The 20,825-nt window shown below is 39.9% G+C and overlaps 1 protein-coding gene across 3 annotated transcripts in view; it reads left to right on the top strand.

Annotated features, from left to right (window-relative positions):
• The window catches only part of PCSK5 (proprotein convertase subtilisin/kexin type 5), a 472,843-nt gene that overhangs the window by 20,790 nt on the left and 431,228 nt on the right, over positions 1-20,825 (top strand). The gene's annotated exons all lie outside the window — the stretch shown is intronic.

Genomic DNA, 20,825 nt, shown 5'->3' with positions numbered 1-20,825 from the left:
GTTTTAATTGTAAACAGGCTTAGGAAGTCTTCATGGAGAAGGTAGCATGAGCGAATACGTGAAGAAGGTAAGGGAAAGAAATGAGCCTTTCAGATGCCTGGAGGAAGCACATTCTGGTTGAGGGAGCAGCCAGTGTGAAGGCCGTGGACAGGAGAGAACCCTACTATGTTGCAGGCATGCCAAGAAGCCCAGTGATGCTGAGTGAGCAAGACTGTGGTAGAAGATGGGCTGGAGAGGCAACGGGAGTGGGTCAGAGACACGGGTTAGATTTTGAAGGTTGGTGCTTTTCACACTTTCATGTGCACCCGGGGATCCTGTTTAAATGTGGATTCTGGTTTAGTAGATCTGAGATGGGGCTGAAGGGTCAGCAATTCTAACAAGCTCTCAGCTGTTACCGCTGCTACTGCTGCTTGTAGTCCTGAGACAATGCTTTGAGGAGGAAACCTGTAGATCTTTGCAGACCTGCATGCACTGTCAGTACTCTGGATTTTCCCTGAGTGAGGAGGAAAGGCATTAGACAGCTTTGAGCAGACATGTGACCCGTTCTTTACTACGTGATAACAGAAGGTAATTGTTGAGAATGTGGAATGACTTCAGTCTGTAGAGAACATTGTCTGTTTTCAGCTTGCCTTAGCTTCAGTCATCTGAATATCGTTCCTCTACAGAAAGCTTTTTTCCTCTGCTCTTTTGGTAAATGGCAAAGGGACCTAGCTCTGGACACCTCCCTACCCCGCCCTCATATCAGATTCTTTCTAGAATGAACCTGCTCTGTCTCCTTAGAGTCGCTCAAGCCCTGAGTTTTTGGAACTCTTCTTACTTAACCAGCTCTTTCCCTGAGCCGCAGCTCCCTGACTCAGGTGTCTCTCAATCCCGGCTACTTGTTTCAAACAACTAGGAGCCTTTAAAGACAACTTCAGAGAGCCCAGTTAATTGGGTTTGGGTGGGGTCTTAAATATGCAGCCAGGATTCAGAACAAGGACGGGACACGTTCTTCCTCACCACCTGGTATGTTGGCTGTTCCTACAGAGCTCGGAGCTTCTCTTTCCCAGAGGAGTCCACTGTCCCCCCACTCTGGTCTCAGCCTTTTCTCTTTTCATTACCATCAAAGCACGTGAATCATTAGCGTATTTTCAACCCTATTGCATTTTGATGCGTCCGTGGTCAGATTTTGCTTAATTACAATCATTCGCACTTGAGGTAGCGGATGGTCGTCGTTATGTTGCTACAAATATGTGAGTATTTAAATATTTGTTGATGTTTGGTGTCACGTATTTGTGCTTTTGCTTTTTAAATGTAATTGATTCTGTAGAAGCCCTGTCCACATAACAAATCTTTAAGTAAGCTTCAGGGTCTTACCCAGGGGATACTGGGAACATGGGCTGGTGGAAGATTATTTGGCTTCAGGCTGCATACTTATGAGATACCTTCCAATGAGTTTTTAGATACAGTTTTGTGCCCCGTCTGGACTGAAATAGTGTTCGTTTAAAAACTTTCATCTCACGTCTCATTATCACATCTCACTGCTTCTAGTACACCGAAAGCTAATACACATTGTGCATTCCAGAACTATCTGGTGAATAGTATAGTTGTATTTGGAGGTTACATGTAAATATTGAAATTAAATAAGCTACATATTTTGGCATTCCTTTTTTTGTAAGACAGTAGGAACCTCATGCAGTAATTCCTACTGTATTACAAAAAAAGGAATGCCAAAATATGTATATAGAAGTAGCCGGGGTCTGTCTCAAACTTTGCAAGGCCCTTCTGAAACCCTATATTATTCCTTAAGATAATGTTTTATTTTCTCCTCTTTTAATCCAGCCTATATATATATATATAGACAGATAGATACATAGATAGATAGATCTTATTTATAGGTCCTGTTTGTTCTTAAATAATTTGTAGTTTTTCAATCATTGGAGGAAATAAGGAAATATGAAAGGCAGTGCAAAATGTTATCTACAAATTGTGTCACAAATTTGCTGTATCATCATGTACCCGGAATGACTTGGCTGTGCATCATTAACTTGTAACAGATTTAAACTAATTATTAACTCAACCAGATGGATTTACTTGAGTGTTATCATAAAGGGCTCTGAGATGTGAGAGTGTGACAGAGTTCCATAAAATTTATTGCTTGAATCTTGTTGGATCCAGTGTTCCATTAAAGCACTGCCTTTTGCCCCTGCAGCACCACGTTGGATTTGGTTGTTACTTACTATCAGGAAGAGTGTATTTAAATTAATGGTAATTTATTTGTCTTGAAAGAAATGCCACTTCCAACAGTCCATGGCTTTACAGGAGCCCCAGTACTAGTGTCCTAAAATATAAATGACCCTTAGGTAGTTTTACATGACCCAGTGACCTAAAACCCAGTGACTATTGGGTTTTAGAGTTGGGAGCAAGAATGTCACCTGGCCCCCTCACTGTAAAAATGAAAAATCTAAGTCCTCTATCAGTTTGGAGAGAACCCTGAACTGGTATTTAGCAGACCTGAATTCCAGTATCTTCAAGCTCTGATTTTGAAAGCGGCTCCTGAGAGTTGCCTCATTAATAACGTAGCGAAGCTTTTCTATTCCTCGGGATCCTCAGTAGGATGTATATATTTCTTTAATAATTCTTGCTAATAAGTTTTGTATTCACCAGGACCTGTGTTTCTTTAGGAGATACGTGTGTGGGGAAAATTGATCAAGAGAGTTAGCATGTATAGGTATATAGCATGAGCCAATAATTCAATTTTAGAGGAATTTTTTTCCTTAGTTCTGTGAAAATCTGACTTTTACACCCCTTTGATTAAACTGCCTTGATAAGAAATGATAAATGTTCCACACTTAGACACAGCAAAAGGTGTGAGGAATAGTTTACTGTTCTACCTTAGTGACTTTAGGAATAAGGTAAATGATTGAATGGCTAAAAGATGCCCATCTTGGTGTGTCCCTTGGAACCAGAGAACTCTTTCCTAGGGGAAGTTAGAGGACTCATCTTGGGGAGGTGTGCATAGTGATGACTTGCCAAGTAGGAATGTGACTGTGTTATAATGGGGATGCCTTTACCCATGACTGTAGTGCTGAGGGCCAGCAAACTAACCTTGGCTTTCCTTGGCTGATCCTGACTGTGCTATATGGTTTGTGAAATTGTGTGATGAGGAGTAAGTTGCTGCATCCATCATGTTGAGCAGCCTGTTCTGTTTATGCATCTGTAGAAGTTATAAGTAACTAAAACAATAGAATAGAGACATATCTGCATATCTAATGCAGTCACTGTTAAGAATCAAAATTAACATGATACATTTGAAATAGAAGAAAGTGCTTGTGGCTGTGGGAACCATCTTTATCACTTTAATTTGTTGGGGCTTTAAACCTTTTTCACAACTTAGTGACAGACTGTTGGCGTGTTAAAACTAAGAGGGTTGGTTGAGGGATAACATGGGGAGAAATGCCAGATATAGTATGCACCTAGAGTAAAATAAATAAATTAAAAAATAAATAAAAAACTAAGAGGGAGGAAAACTTGTGAAGCCCTGTTCTTCCACTAAATTACCTGTGTGTATTTGAACAAAGCAAATGTAACAATCAGGCAATATCCAGTGTTTGGATATTAAAGTATTCATGGATTGATTTTCAGTCATGTAGGAGCCTCTGATAGAAGCTTTTTATATATAACACCACTGTGCCCAGCTAATTTTTGTAGTTTTAGTAGAGATGGTGTTTCCCCATGTTGGTCAGGTTGGTCTCAAACTCCTGACCTCAGGTGATCTACCTGCCTCGGCTTCCCAAAGTGCTGGGATTACAGGCATGAGCCACCGAAACTGGTTGCTTAATATATATTAAATGCACTCTTTCTTCATTTATGCAGATATGCGGAATTGTCCAGATAAGTATATGTTTTGAGTTACTACAAAAGTCTCTAAATGTTGCAGTGATTCTTTTGGTAAAACACTGTGTTGAGTTTATCTTTTAGATTAACAGTAAGTACTTAGGAATGATGGAAGAGAAATGCTTAGAACTCGAATCTGGTAATCTAGTGCTGGAAGTTACTTTTTTTTTTTTTTTTTTGAGACAGAGTCTCGCTCTGTCGCAGGCTGGAGTGTGTGATCTCGGCTCACTGCAACCTCTGCCTCCCAGGTTCAAGCGATTCTCCTGCCTCAGCCTCCCAAGTAGCTGGGACTATAGGCACATACCACCAGGCCTGGCTAATTTTTTTTATCTTTTGTAGAGATGGGGTTTCGCCATATTGGTCAGGCTGATCTTGAACTCCTGACCTTGTGATCTGCCCACCTCAGCCTTCCACAGTGCTGGGATTATAGGCGTGAGCCACTGCTCTGCTTCCGTTCAAGAAGTTACATGTTTTTAAACATCCCATATAACTTTCTTTTTTTTTTTTTTTTTGAGACGGAGTCTTATTCTGTCACCCAGGCTGGAGTATGATGGCCCAATCTCCGCTCACTGCCACCTCTGCCTCCCAGGTTCAAGCAATTCTCCTACCTCAGCCTCTCGAGTAGCTGGGATTACAGGCGCCCACCATGATGCCCAGCTAATTTTTGCATTTTTAGTAGAGACGGGCTTTCATCATGTTGGCCAGGCTGGTCTCGAACTCCTGACCTCAGGTGATCCACCCACTTCATCCTCCCAAAGTGCTGATCTAACTTTCTATTTTATGGATACAAACATTTATTTGGTAGGCATAGTGGCCATTTAAACTCTCTTTTTTGGTTTGTTTGACATATATTTAAACTAAGCAAGCTGGTGAGATAAAGGTCAGTGGACTTTTTACGTTAAGAAAGAAAATTAAGAGCTTAGGACTTTAAAGCCAGGCTCAGAAATTGTTGAGATAAAGATGTTAATCTTAGTTAATCAGGTCAGGGTTGAAACTGTAATAAAAATTGAAAATATGACTCTAAGCACCAATTACGATATACCTTAGCATTTAGCCTATTTAGTTTTAATCTAGTATAGTGAAAATAGCACTGAGCTTGGTGTCAGAAATATCTTGTTTCTTTCTCTTGCTATTAGTATAGACTTGGGTAAATTACTGAATTTAGCTGAGCCTCAGTGTTATTATTTCAAAAACGGAGATTATAACTTATTCATTCTGTAAATGTTTATTGGGCAACCACTCTATCCCAGCCATTGTGATAGGTGCTGGCAATATAGTCGTGGGTTTTTTTTTTTTTTTTGAGAATGGAAACTTGCTTTGTAGCCAAGCTGGAGTGCCTTGTGGTGCAGTTTTGGCTCACTGCAACCTCTGTCTCCCAGGTTCAAACCATTCTCCTCCCTCAGCCTCCCAAGTAGCTAGGACTATAGGTGCATGCCACCAAGCCCAGCTAATTTATGTGTGTGTGTGTGTGTGTGTGTGTGTGTGTGTGTGTGTGTGTGTGTGTATATATTAGTAGAGATGGGGTTTCACCATGTTGGCCAGAATGGTCTTGATCTCCTGACCTCGTGATCCGCCTGCTTTGGCCTCCCAAAGTGCTGGGATTACAGGCGTGAGCCACCATGCCCAGCCTATTGCCATGTTTTTAAAGTGAGTAAGAAAATAAACAGCCTGACCAGATAGGGAGTAACTGGGGAAGGCAATTTAGCAGAGAGGCCAAAGAAGACTTTGACTTCTGAAGAAGTGATATTTGAGAGCTTAAAAGCTTAAAAAATGAGAAGGAATTAAGAAGCAAGAGATTGTAAAAAGGGGAATTCCAGGCAGATGGGGCACAAGTGTAAGGGTTCTGAGGCTGGAAGGAAGGCCAGTGGGTTGGTGTGTAGTGAGTGAGGGCCAGGGGGAGGTGGGAGGGGATGATATTAGACAGGTAAATGAAAGCCAGATACGATAGTCCCTCGGGTCAAATAAAGGCATTTTTGATCCAATTATAAAAATAACAGGAAGTAATTGACAAGTTTCACAAAGGGGTAATATTATCTTACATAAAACAGTGTAAGGGAAAGCACTTTAAAGATAGGAAAAGCATATGAATCTAGCAGTTAATATTGGTGTTACATAGGTAAGACAGACAAAGCCATGTGGCCTGATGAGTTATTTATCCTGTTTACAAGGTTGTAAAACTGTTGCAATGGGCAATCACATGTGGTGCTGAAACAGACAGATAATCCAAAACACTTGGCATTTTAATGTGTTTTGGGAGCAAGTGTGTGTGAAGGTGAAAGGCAGCAGATCTATCTTGGTAATATTTTAATTAAGCTGATATTCAAATTTTTGTTTCTTTGAGCATGCGTCTACTGAAGAACCATGTGTCCCCTGAGAGCTAGCATCAGATTCAATATTTGCCCCTAGGCAATTCAAAGAGTAGATAGTTCATTTATGCAGAATCGGGGATTTACAGTCCATGGATATCATGGGCAGATCGTATGAGTAAAGCAGAACCCCAAGAGGAGACATTGATAATTTAATGCAAATAAAGCCTTGCTTTACACATTACACATATCTGCTGATTTAATTGTAAAGATATTTGGGACTACTTTATTCATCTTGCTTGTGTTTGATGAACTCCTGTTAAGCCTGATAAGAATAACATTTTGCTACTGAGATATCTGTTAAGATGTCTAAACATTTTACTTGAAAAGAGGAAGGAAAATTCAGAAACTATTATTGGTTCTTCTATTTAGGAAGTAGAAGCTAAGAAGATCATCCATCTAAAGTAGAACATGGCAGGATCTAATGGTTATAGGAAGACAAACTTTTAATTTTTAATAGTTACAATTATTAATATGCATGTCATCTGGTAATTTTTAGTTCTGAAATTTTAGTCACTTGGTTATGAAGCGAACTGAGTTTCTTAAGATAGTCTCTTATATGCAACTATACTTCTTTTAATACTGTGAACATTATTAATGTTTTTCATTATCTTCTGGATTTGAGTTTGGATAAAACTCTTCTTGAAATCCCATTTCATTTTAAACAAAGATTCGTCCCATGAAATTATAAGAGAATAAAAATTAATATAGATTAGGTGGGTATATGCAGGGTGTATTTGTGCTGTATCTTGACTGCATAGGTCAGGATAGATGATAATGTGCTTGCACCCTTTGTTGAATGTTGCTTCATCAACCCTCTTGGTGACCTCTTTCTCACCTCTTGGATTGAGTTGGCTGAGCAGGTGATGACTAGATTCTGATTCAGTTAGGGTGGGGCTCATTCATGTGCATTTCTGCCAAGCTCATAGGCAATGCCAGTGCTGCTGGTCCAATGCTTCTGGCCCCAGGGCTACACTTTGAGAGCCACTGATTTATAGATTTTATTACTTATTTCAAGACATTTATATTAGGTGTTGTATGGCTGATAGCACTTAGGAGACACCAAGCTATATATACCTTCTCATCTTTGTTTCAAAATTACCAGACTTTTTTTTTTTTTCAGTTTACAGGAGTTCCAAATGATTCCATCATGTAGCATAATTGTTTGTATTTTGTTGTGACTAAGATGGTTATGTTGATGGAAAGCTGCACTTTACTAGAAATGCTGAAATATTTCATTTATTTTGTAAAAGGAAAGCTTTACATATTGTAAATGATTCTCAAGGTTGCTTTTTGCCCTGTATAATTCCAAATGTTGACGTGGTTGCTATGGCTTCAGGGAAGTTCTTCAATTGAACAACATTCGTTTGATAATATATTTTAATCTAAACAACTTCTTAACATTTTGCCTTTCCTTTGCATTACCTTTCCAAGTAGTTTTGATGACTAGACTTTTCTCTACAGAGTTAAAAAAAAAATCAGGTTTATTGAGGTGTCATTTGCATACAACAAAATTAACTGTACAGTTCTGTGTGTCTTGACAAATGCATAGGGTTATATAGCCACCACCATAAGAAAGATGTAGAAAAATTCCTTTGCCTCGAAAAGCTCCCTAGTGCTGCTTTGTGGTCAGCCCTTTGCCTCACCTCCCACCTTTCATCCCTGGCAGCTGCTAATGTGTTTTCTGGTCTACCTTGCCTTTTCCAGAAGGTCGTATAAATGGACTAATACAGTAGGCAGCCCTTTGAGTTTTGTTTTTTCCTTTGTTATATGCATCTGAGATTCATCCTTGATTAATCAATAGTTTGCTCCTTTTAGTGGTGAGTAGTGTTACATTGTATGGATGTACCAGTGTATCTGTTCTCTAGTTGTAGGGCATTGGATTGTTCCCAGGTTTTGGTGATTATGACTAAAGCTGCTCTAACAGTCATGTACAAGGTTTTGAGTGAACGTTAAGTTTTTATTTTTCTTGGGGGAAATAGGAGTAGGATTTCTGGATTGTATATTAAGTGAATATTTATTTTTATTTATTTATTTATTTTTGAGATGGAGTTTTGCTCTTGCTGCCCAGCCTGGAGTGCAGTGGTGCAATCTTGGCTCACCGCAACCTCTGCCTCCTGGGCGATTCTCCTACCTCACCCTCCTCAGTAGCTGGCACCACCACGCCCACCGCCACACCTGGCATGCACCACACCCGGCTAATTTTGTATTTTTATTAGAGACAGGGTTTGTCCATGTTGGTCAGGCTGATCTCGAACTGCTGGTCTCGAACTCCTGACCTCAGGTGATCTACCCGCCTCGGCCTTCCAAAGTGCTGGGATTACAGCCGTGAGCCACCATGCCTGGCTGTGAATATTTAATTTTATGTGAAACTGCCAAACTGTTTTCCAAGTATTCCCAACAACAACGTATGACTGTTCCACTTACTGCACATCCTCACCATCATTTAATACTGCCATTTTTTCTTTTATTTTTATCTATTTTGATAGATGTGTATCTGTGATCTCTTTAATTAATGCAACAAGTCAATAGCTGCCAACAGTGGCTGAACCTCAGGAACTGTAAAAATAGGACCCAACCTCCTCACATCTGCCTAGATGCAGAACTTCACATCTGGTTAGAAGCCTCACCCACTTCCCCCCTGCCATTATCCACAGATGCTGCTGCTCTTCCCCTGCTCTGGGCCCACTTTTGTGGTCACCACAGTGCAAGTGCTAACTCTGCCAATCCCTAGAAGGACTCAGATGGGGACTAGTGAACAAAAAGCATCTCTGGGTTGGGCATGGTGGCTCACACCTGTAATCCCAGTACCTTGGGAAGTTGCGGTGGGTGGATCACCTGAGGTCATGAGTTCAAGATCAGTCTAGCCAATATGGTGAAACTCTGTCTCTACTTAAAAATAAAAAAATTAGCCGGGTGTGGTGGTGCGCACCTGTAGTCTCAGCTACTCGGGACACTGAGGCAGGAGAATCTCTTGAACATGGGAGGCAAAGGTTGCAGTGAACCCAGATTGCACCACCACACTCCAGTCTGAGAGATAGAGTGAGACTCCATCCCAAAACAAAGAAGCATCTCTGAACTGAACAGCCATTAGCAAAGATATGGGGGGAGCTTCTCTTCCTAATAGGGTTTTTAAACTTGGAGTGACAAGGCCATAAGCTGTCTTGAGCTAGTCTCTATCACCCTTTTTTTTTTTTTTTGCCTGACCTCAGGAGCTCGAGACCATCCTTGGCAACATGGCAAAACCCTGTCTCTACTAAAAATACAAAAATTAGTTGGGCATGGTGGTGCATGCCTGTAATCCCAGCTACTCTGGAGGCTGAGGCACAAGAGTCGCTTGAACCCAGGAGGTGGAGGATGCAGTGAGTGGAGATCGCACCACTGCACTCCATCCTGGACAACACAGTGGGACTCTGCCTCAAAAAACACAAAAAGCTATAGAGCTCAAAATAGCCTCTGTTTACCAATATGATAAAGTACAGTTCTGAATCTGATTATACCGTACACATTCAAATGCATATTTTCTAAAATTTTTTTTGATGGGAGAGAAAGCTTTTGGAATCATTAATGGAAGGCACAAAAGAATGAAACATGCCACTTACATTCGTTTTAAAATAAAAAAATGATTAGAGATTTTTCTCATTTAAGCTTATTTTAATGAACTAGACAGGAATATTTAATGGAGATTGCAGAATTCCGGGTAAATGTTTCTATTCCTGCCAAATGAGATGGATGAATTAGAACAGGAGTTTGTCACCTTGTCTCCACATTAGAATCACCTAGAAGGTTTTCAACAAGAAAGTACCGATGCCCTGGCCTTAACTCAGACCCTTAAGTCAGAATCAGGGTCTCTGGGGCAGGTATGCGGGGGTCTGGGGGTGGTGGTTCTCTGGCATTAGTACTTTTTAAAGTCCACACATAATTCTAATGCATAGACAGTATTGAGCATCACTGGACCTAAAGAGAAAATGTACTGTTCTAGGTGGTAATTCTAGCAATGTTTTCACCTATAAAAATATGTACTCTTTTCTGTTTATTTCTATATATGTGGCAATGCTTCAGGTGACTGAGATGATGGTGCAGAAAAGAGTGCAGACCCCATTTTCAGACGTGTGTTCTTTCTCTCAGCCTCTCTCTGGGGTGTGTGTGTGTGTGTGTGTGTGTGTGTATGTATGTATGGAAGATGTATGTCTTAAAAACAGGTGGGATAGCTTAAATATTAAACAATAATTTCTTTTAGTTTCTCCAGAAATTACTTGCAGATGGGTTTTGAAGAACTTTGCGTAAGAATGGCTGACTATAAATAGCAGTAATAGCTCTTATCTGAGGAATAGAGTACATGGATTATTTTACATTAAGGATATAATTACTCATTTCGGACAAAAATGGATTGAAGAAAATAAAAGCGTAATGTCATTTCCAGGTCATTCTTAAAAAGTTGTTACAAATGTACTGTAAGTTGAATGTTGAACCCAATCCTTATCTGTAGTGTGCTAATATGAAAACCGATTTGAGTACTCTGGGGAGAAATGTTCTAATGCAGTAGAGGACATATGTTTCACACTCACAGTTGACCCCACGGGGTTGGCAGAATCAAGTCAGGACATTATGTTTACATCAACAAGGACTGTGTTTTGTTCACTCTATCTGCAGTGTCTTTGGATCACTGTTTGGCACATAATACACGCTCAATTAATAGATGAATGTCTGACAGCCTATAAAAGCATTAGTAGGGTAGAGAAAATGAAATTCAACATTTGACAGCAATATAGATTTCTATCATTTATATGTACGTTTAAAAAATTAAAGTACAGACTAGTTAAAAAGGGTTCCCAAGGATTATTTATTCTGCTAAAGTATTCTAATTTTAAGCTACTTTTTTAGAAGTACACTGCCAAGGGAGGTCATGGTATCATGGACTCTATCCCAACTCCTTCTTACCTGGAGTTGAAATGTGTTATGTTCTGGGCTCCAGGCTTTCTGGGGAGACATTACAGATGGCTTGTCTAGGGGAAGTAAGCTTGTTACATGAGAAAAAAAAAAAATGGAGAAACTTGGATGTTTGTCCAGAAACAAGGAAGACACAGTAGGGATGTGCTGGCTGTCTGCCATATAGAAGAGGGTTGATGCTATTGGGTTATTGCCTTGAGTAGTCAGTGCATCTAGGCTAATTATCGGGAAGAACTTTCTAACAAATGAGCTGCCCCAGAAAACGCAGCACCCTAGCCCATTGGAAAGAAGGGTTTCTGCATCCAGTGGGGAAGGACAGGGCAGACTAAAATCTTATGAAGGTGCTTTCCAACTCTGAGACGCTATGATTTGCTTTGAGGCAAATCTCATGTCCCTTGTGAATAGTTGGGCAGACCACTGGATTTTCACTTGAACCTGGGGAAAACTGGTGCTTATTCAATTTGCTGTTTTAAGTTGAGTTTCCTTAGTGAAAGTCTTGTATCTGTTTCTTACCTGCTCAGGATTCGTAATCATATGGTTTTGATTACCTGCTTGTAAGGTAAACTATGAGGACTTAGATTTTTCTGTACTCTATTCAGGTGGCTTTTGATAAAATAATGAGGCCTCATATTAGTGAGGGCAAGGAGGTGAGATAGGGTGGGGGATACGCTGTTAGTGTGCCCGTAGAATTGAATCTGGCTCCACAGAACCCTTTGAATACGTTTTAAATAAAATCAAAGTGCTGTGCCTGGGAAAAGTGTAGATTTTTGGAGTCACGCTGACCTGGTTTCAAGTCCTGGCTTGGACACTTCTTTACCTGGCCATGTTACTTAACTTCCCTTAGGCTTAGAGTCAGTTTCTTTGTCCATAAAATTAGAGTAATTCTCCCTCCTTTGCAGGGTTGTTGGGGAGATTAGACATAATGTAGCGAAATCATGCAGGAAGTGGGAACTTTTATTAGTAGTCGTATTAATTACACAGTGGCTTTGAATAGATAAGCCATTTACTAGTTCAGTTTTTCTAGGCAAGTTGCTTCATTTTGGACTTCAGTTTGTTTTGAGGATGAAACAAGGTCAAGATCATGTGAGAAAAGTGCTTAGCAGAGTACCTGTATTGCTATAGCTATATTAGTATAACTGTTTGAAAGTTGATAATCAAATACCAAGGGATTCCTGAAAATTACGAAGAATAAAAAGGCACCAAATTCTAATAGTCTGTCTAGTTTCATTTCCTTTTCTTATGGGTGTCTCCTCAGGTACTAGTTCTACCTTGTGTTAGGTTCCTGTTGCTGCTGTGACAAATTGCTACACACTCAATGTCTTAAAACAATGCAAATTTATTATCTTGTGATTCTGGAGGCCAGAAGTCCTAACCTAAAATCGAGATACTGGCAGGGCTGTGCTCCTTCTGGAGATTCTAGAGGAGACTTTGTTTCCTTGCTTTTTCCGGCTTTCTAGAGGCTATCTGCATTCCTTGGCTTGTGGCCCCTTCCTCCGTCTTCAGAACCAGCAGCATAGCATTTTCAAATCTCTCTCCGATCTCGGCTTCCATCTCTTTCTTTCTGACCTTGGCTTTATCACATCTCCTTCTCTAATTGCTGCCTCCTCTTTTCTTTATAAGGACCCTTTTGATGATATTAAACCCCATCTCAAGATCCTTAACTTAATCACACCTGCAAAGTCTCTTTTGCCATAAAGGTAACGTATTCACAGGTTCTGGAGGTTAGGATGTAGACATTTGGTGGGGAACACTAATCAGCCGACCATATACCTGCATTTCTTAGAGATTAGACATCTGAAATCATAGAGCTTATACATCCTTCCATCCTTCCTTGAGCATCCTGCTTTGAAAACATGTATACAGTAGTGATTTTGCCCTGAATGCCCTCTAATACCATTCTCTGAAGAGCTCAAAAGCTGAGCCTGAACCTAAAGGAATTCAGGAAGGAATCAAGGCTTCTCTGAATGATTGACTTGAAACTAAAGTCTAAGAAAAATAGCTTTTGTGTCATTGTGTGGCATTCTACTGCCTGTTGCAATAGCATTTACAAATCTTGGTGTCAGGGTATTGTGCTTGCTTTGGAGTCAGGCTGACGTGGTTTCAAATCCTGGCTTGGACACTTTGAGATGAAGGTATGCCTTAAAGATACTTTATTGCTGACATGAGAACAGTAATGTAAGTTTTCTGGGGTCAGCAGTATAACCAGGTATGAAGGCCAAGATTCTTGCCCTCCCCCACTCCTCCCGCCCCCAAGAACCGGAATGACCTCTCTCTTACTCTTGGAGGTACCTGGCAACTCTCTTTTTGCATCTGCTCAAAGTAGATGAAAATATTCCTAGAAAATATCCCCCTCTATACAACTCTTAGAAATATAGTTTTCCGGACAATTGTTGAGATCTCTGGATAGCTGTAGTTTTAAGTTCATCCTTAGAAACTTTATATTTCAAACATCTTTTAGAGTGGTTAAGAGCATCCGCTCTGGAATTAGGCTGCCCACCATCAACCTTAGCTTCATCCTTTAACTGTGGCCTTAGACACCTGGTGAGCCTCTGTTTTCTGATGTGTAGGCTAGGGATAATGATACCTGCTGATACTGTTGTGAGGCTTCAGTGAAGTAATAGCTGGTTGTACTCCATAAATATTAGCAGTTCATCAGATTACTGCATTTCCTCGACTTCTGACTTGCTGTTTTAAAATTAATTCAATAGCCTTGGTATAAATATCATTTTTGTTCAGTGATTGAAGAAGCCCTTAACTGTGATGGGATGAGGGAGGTGACTAAGAAATGTAAAGACAGACTTTGATGATTATGTGGTTATTGATGATAGATATATTTTTATTCATTCACCATTTATTTATTAAGCATAGAGCATATGTTACATTATATGTCAATGATTTACCCAAAAACGGCTATAAAAGAATGAGCAAGAAACTTTCCATAAGGTTTAGAGACATGCCCACCGTTGTTTTGAATTCCGCTGTGCCAGGGGCCATTCATTCATTGCTTTATTCTACTCATTTATTGAGTGTGCCTGGCACTGTTAATAGGAGCTGAGACTAATCCAGCAGTGAATAAAACAAAAATTCCTTCCGTTCTGGGGCTAACATTCTCATGGGAAAGACCAACAATAAACGGGCCACATAACGAGAAATATATATGTTATGTGGGGATAAGTGTTATAGAGAAAAATAAATTAGGGTATGGAGTATGCCAGAGGGGCAACAGTCATTTTAAATTAAGCCATCACAGAAAGCCTCCCTGAGAAGGTGGACTTTGAGAAGTGAGGAAGTGAATCCTGGAGATTTCTGGAGGCGCATTTCAGGAAGAAGGAAGCAGGTGCAATGGCCCCTAGGTTGGGAGTGCTCTCGGGGACTACAGAAGGCAGTCATGGCCTCTTTCTCATGGATTCTCCTTTGAATGTTATGAAGTCTAGAACATAGAAGGCAGGTAGTTACAATTATTACATTCTCACACTTAGCGAAGTGCTGCGGAAACATCACACTTAAATTTTAATGAAGAGAAAGCAGTATCTCATGCACTGCCTCTGTAAGTTTCTGTCTGAATCAGAAATGAATTTAACAAGTGGAAGTTTCAGACTTTTCACTTTGGAGTATTGGAAAGAGGTTGGTCAACAAGAACAATGGTCTTGATGACTTGGTTCTTCCCCATCTCACCTGAGCAGGTAGGAACAGGTATGAGCTGGAGGACAAATTCCAGCTCCACATCAGGGATTCTTCCATTTCCCAATCTCTAAGTCACTCTATGGATTGCAAAGAGATGACCAGAATTCAGAAAAGGGTAATTTATAACTTTCTTGACATCATTGGTTATTGAGGTATAATTTACATATCCCAAATGCAGTCATTCCTGTATATAGTTGGCTGAGTGCTGACAAATGTATAAACCCAGTGGTGTGCTGATAAATAGTTAATTGGCTCTTCCTGGAGAAAAGAAAGCCCTCATTTGTGGCCTTTGCCAGTTTTTTGTGATGTAAATACTTCTATCCTTGTTGATGTTAAGTCATCAACCTGCTGTCACTGAATATGGTACTGGGAAAAGATGTGTTTGGATGTTGGAAGCCAATGAGAAGAAGCTGTTTGTTTCCAGCAGGCACCTTTGCGCTTTTTACTGATGGGATTACCATCATAATCAAATTGCAAAACGTTCTCAGCATGGTTCTCCAGGCGTCTCCCAGTTCCTTCCCATTCCACAGCAAGGCTATCACTGTTCTGTTTTCTGTCACTATACAGTAGGTTTATCAGTCCTAGAATTTCATGTTGATGGAATCATATAGTATACATGTTTTTGTGTTACCATATTTTGAAATGTATCCATGATTGTCTATTCCTATTTTGAAAAACAATCAATGATTGTTTTACATTACTGGGTGGCATTTTATTATATGCCATATGATGTTCTATTTTATCCTATTCCATTTTATACTTTATTTATAAAAATAAGTTCTGGTACGTTTATTTTTTCATTCATCTATACATGGACATTTGCACTGTTTCCAGTTTGGGGCTACTAATAAGAAAATTCTGTGAACATTTGTGTATGAGTTTGGTCTAGAAATAATGCCTTAATTTCTTTTGGGTAAAAACCTAGAAACAAAATGTCTAGATCATGAGGAGAGAGTGCTTGTTTCGTAAATGGCCAAGTGGTTTTCCAAAGATGTTGAACAATTTTACACTCCCTGTTAGCAATATATGAGAGTTCTCATGCCACACATCTCGTTAAAAGTCGGTATTGCCTGTCTTGTTAATGTTAGCCCTTCTAGTGTGTGTGCATTGTTATTGTGATTTTAATTTGCATTTGAGCATCCTTTCATGTGTGTTTTGGCCACTTATATATCTTCTTTTATGAAGTGTCCATTCAAACGTTTCGCCTTTGGTTAGTTTGTTTGTAGAATGGAGGTAAATAACTTTTTAAAAAGTGGGTACAGATTTGGAGGAATCTATACATTGAAGAAGGCAGGAGGGAAAACCAAGCAGAGAAGCAGCCCAAGAGAACGGACAGCTTTCTCAAGGTGGCCACAGTGCTGGTGGCCCCACCCCCAGTGCTTAATAACTAGGTGACCAACTGTCCCTATTTCAGCACTGAAAAATTCTGTGTCCCAGGAAATACCTTAGTCTCTTAGGTAAACCCTCTGCGGGGGTCGGTTGGTTACCTTACAGAACTATGTACAGGGATGCTGCAGACTCTGTGCAAGGAGCCGTTAGACTGGTGAGGGGTTTTGCTGCGTGCTCAGGTGAAGCTGTCGGCCGTCAGTGATTTCTGAAAGGCCACGCAGCTCCTCCTCAGGGGCAAAGCCAGTGTAACAAGTGGGTCTCAGCTCTCTGTTCAGAAGTCATTAGCTTGCTTGTGATATGAAAATTTAGGAACATTGGGAAGGTTCCTTCCTGCTGCTAGAAACAAAAGTAAACCAAAAACTTCAGTGACTATATTTTTGAAATTGCGAACTCTGTGAACTCATTTGTTTGGCTTAAGTTTTAATTTTCTGATCAAATGCAGGTGTCTCTGAAAGAACTGAAACATTGAGTCTACCAGTCATTTATTAGTATAAACTAGTTTACAATGCCTTTCCTAAGAACACACTTGGTTCTAGAAAGGATAGAGATAACGAAAATTCCAGGTGCAAGGGTGATGGTCCACCACTCAGGAAGAAAACGCACAAAAACTTGACCGAATCAGGAACAAGAGATGAAATTCATTGACTCAGTGTTGTGTACAAAGTTGCTTTAGTGTGTGACTGTACAGAAGAGGAGCTTTAGAGGGGCAGGAGGGAAGAAATTATTCTCTCTTTCCTTTATGTAGCTATCATTACGGAAAAGGTTGGGCTTTACACTATTTGCTACTGATTTTATACTTCATATACTCCTGTTGTTTCTGATTTATTTATAAGATGTCCCCATGTGAGTTATATATTGTTCCTTGTTTTAGTCCTTGCTGGTATGGCATAACATAACCACAGTCAGCTTTTGTTTTACATTAGAAGCTAGATGGAATGCCTGCTTATAGATAATATCACTGCTCTGTTTTCATACACTGCCTTTCTTTTGAATAACTTCCAACATGTTGTGACATTTTTTTCTTAATGTTTATTAGACGCCCTCAGCATGCTTGGGGTATAAAGGGAATATAAAAGGAAGGAATATAAAAGACAATTCTCATCAATAAGGGACATGCGTATTAATAGATGAGAGACATAAACATGCTTTTACATATAAATATATACATATATATATATAAAATCCTAGAAGATGATAGAGTATTTTGATTGGATGGGGCAGAATAATTGAACTAATGTGCTTTACTCTTTAGCTGTTGTCTTGCAAACAAAACAAAACAAAATAAAGAATAGAGATGCCTCAACCCACAACTTTGATAACGGTAACCTTGGGAGAGTCGGTACTGCAGTTAAGGTAGAACTAAACCATTTTTTCTGAAATTAGCCTTAATGTGATAATTCTTTGATACTCATACTGAGATTATGAGCTGCATGTAGCTCTACTGTATGTGGTTTTAGTAATTTAAGGATTCTGGTGTTTAGGCCATTCATTGAGCAATCTTTTCTGAGATCCTCTTCCATGTTGAGTCATGTTCTAGGAGCTGGGAATAAAATGGTGAGCAAAACAGATGTGTTTCTGTCTCTGGAATGTACGGACTGATGGGCACACAGGCATTAAACCAGTAGTTGTACTAATCAAGATATAAATAGAGGTGCATATTCTTATGATTCTCTTAGTATGAGATGGTATAATTAATGAAACTGACCTTGCCTGGGGAGTTTTAGAAGACTTCCTACTTGAGATAAGACACCAAGTATGAGGAAGAGCAGTCTAGCCGGAGAGGGTGGAGATAGGGGCGGTGCTGCAGGTAGAGGGAACAATGAGCATGACACAGTCAAGGACTGAAAGGAGGGCAGCATGGCCAGTGTGTTAGTTTTCATGCTGCAGATAAAGACATACCCAAGACTGGGCAATTTACAAAAGAAAGAGGTTTAATGGACTTACAGCTCCATGTGGTTGGGGAGGCCTCACAATCATGGAGGAAGGTGAAAGGCACGTCTCACATGGCAGCAGTCAAGAGAAGAGAATGAGAGCCAAATGAAAGGGGTTTCCCCTTATAAAACCATCATTTTTTTTTTTTTTTGAGACAGAATCTTGCTCTGTCGCCCATGCTGGAGTGCAGTGGTGTGATCTCGGCTCACTGCAACCTCTGCCTCCCAGCTTCAAGCGGTTCTCCTGACTCAGCCTCCCAAGTAGCTGGGATTATAGCATGTGCCACCATGCCCAGCTAATTTTTATATTTTTATAGAGACAGGGTTTCACCGTGTTGGCCAGGCTGGTCTTGAACTCCTGACCTCAAGTGATCCACCCACCTCTGCCTCCCAAAGTGCTGGGATTATAGGCATGAACCACTACACCCAGCTGATCTCTTAAGACTTATTCGCTACCATGAGAACAGTATGGGGGAACCCACCCCTGTGATTCAATTATCTCCCACTGGGTCCCTCTCACAACATGAGGGAATTATGTGAGCTACAATTCAAGATGAGATTTGGGTGGGGACACAGCCAAACCATATCAGCCAGAGTACAGAGAAAATGAGGGTGAGTGTGATTTGAGGTAACGCTAGAGAGAGAGGCTGGGCCAGACCATGCAGGCCCCTAGGTCAGAGGAGGATAATATTCTATTCAGTGAGTTAGATGAAGCTTATGGAATAGTTCCTGGCACAATGTGAATAAAAGTTTAATACAATATTATTAGTCTGATTTACCTTTTTAAACTGTATTATGAAGTAGTATTAATTGTTGACTGATACTATTTATTTTAAGAGCAAAGGGAAGCTACTAAAGGATTTTAGGCAGGATAGGACATAGAACACAGCCAGATTTGCATTTTGAAAACTTCATTCCAGCTGCTGTGTAGAAAACAGATATGAGAGGAGATTGTTCTGTGAGGATCTTCCTTATGGAGATTCTGTTTCTTTCCATGAGAACTACTGTATTTACCAAAGAAAGCTCTTGACAAAAGTTACAGAAGATGAAAACTCTAAGCTTCTTGGGATTTTAAGGTTTTCTTGTAAAGGATTATGCAACCACTCCTGAATTCTACTCTTAGGCCTCTGGAATCTTAAAATGGGCCTGCAAATCCCTCCTTAAAACACTCCTGGAGGCTGGGGTTGGCATCTGTGCCCTCTTCCTCATTGTTCACTGCTGCTTCAGAGTCCAGGATCATTGAGATGAGAGGCTTCCCCGCCTGCATTCCCCAGTTGTTTTCAGAGTCCAGGATTTCATCTGTGTAGGTCAGAGCAGTTTCCACTTGAATCAAAAATGTGAGACTTAGACTTTCTTTCAAATCTTAATGATGAGACATTCAATTACTGTGTAAAGCCCTAGTGAGGAGATGATTTCTAAATAGCACAGAAATTGAGTGGGATGATGGTTGAGAATGTGATGAAAACAAGGGAATGAGAAATAAACCTTTCATTTGGAAAAATTAACCTGAGCCAAGACTTTTTTTTTTTTAATTAGGAAAGCTGAACTTTTGACTTGCCCCAATTGGAAAACATCCTGATGATAGTCATTATTTTAGGGCAGAGCCGTGGATGTCCTGGAGACATAGCCACTGTAGTATTTTCCCAAAGCATGTGAGTGTCAAAGAATGGAATCTGGGCACTGCAGTGGTCTTGGAACTTAACTAGCCCAAAGTCCAATTTTATAGAAAAGGAAACAGAGACTTAGTGTATGTTATTTAGCTCTGGTGAGTGTCTGCTGGAATTAGAACCAAGCTCTTCTGCCTTCAATGCATAGTTCAGTTTTCATTCTGTGATTCACATTTTATAATTGAGAACATTTTATAACTGAGAAAATATGGTTGGTTGAGGTTTTGCTAGCTGGTTTTTCCCAAAGTGGACAGGGGCTTATTTTCAAAGCCATTCTAAACAGACCTAACTGAGGAAAGGTGTATGTAAATAGGAGGACTAGAATGTTACAGAAATGGATAAGATAAAGTAGAAGCGAATGTTTTTATACAGGAAGCTTAGCTGATAGGTAGGATGTATGATTTTTGTTTTATTTTAGAAGTTACGATTTTACTTGTAGTTCTGCAATAAATGAATAAGAGCTATATATTTATACTGTCTACTGAAGTCAGAAACAAACGAAGTCATGTTATCTTTGTGAATGATCAATTGCTTAAGACATATTTCAAATTAACTATATAAATAATCTAACAAGGTCCTTCATTGTACATTTCTCAGAGCAAACAAAATGCAATGTGTTTTTATAACTAGATAGCTATTTGATTTTTCCCCCTCTTTCCCACATTTGGGTATAGATTGATATAGAATTACTTAAAATGCTGCATATAAATTAAACATTAAAAGGAGATTTGGAGAGGCTAAGCTGCCCCATTACAATCTTGAGTTCCACAGTCACTGTCTCAAGGACACTCCATTTCATACCACGTGTCCTTTTGAAAAGTGATCACCAAGGTTCAGGTAACGTTTACGCACAGCCAGCAGCTGCATAATTTATAGACCTTTTTTGTTTTGTGTTTCTTCTTAAATGAAAAACAGGAAAACAGAAGATGGTTTTCATACATTAATGTCTTCGCTTTGTTCTT

The sequence above is a fragment of the Aotus nancymaae genome, unplaced genomic scaffold (assembly GCF_030222135.1).
Source record: "Aotus nancymaae isolate 86718 unplaced genomic scaffold, 86718_ANA_hifiasm-v0.15.2.pri h1tg000041l, whole genome shotgun sequence".
NCBI lineage: Eukaryota > Metazoa > Chordata > Mammalia > Primates > Aotidae > Aotus > Aotus nancymaae.
Note: the sequence above shows the minus strand (reverse complement) of the source record. Positions and strands in the feature narration are given on the sequence as shown.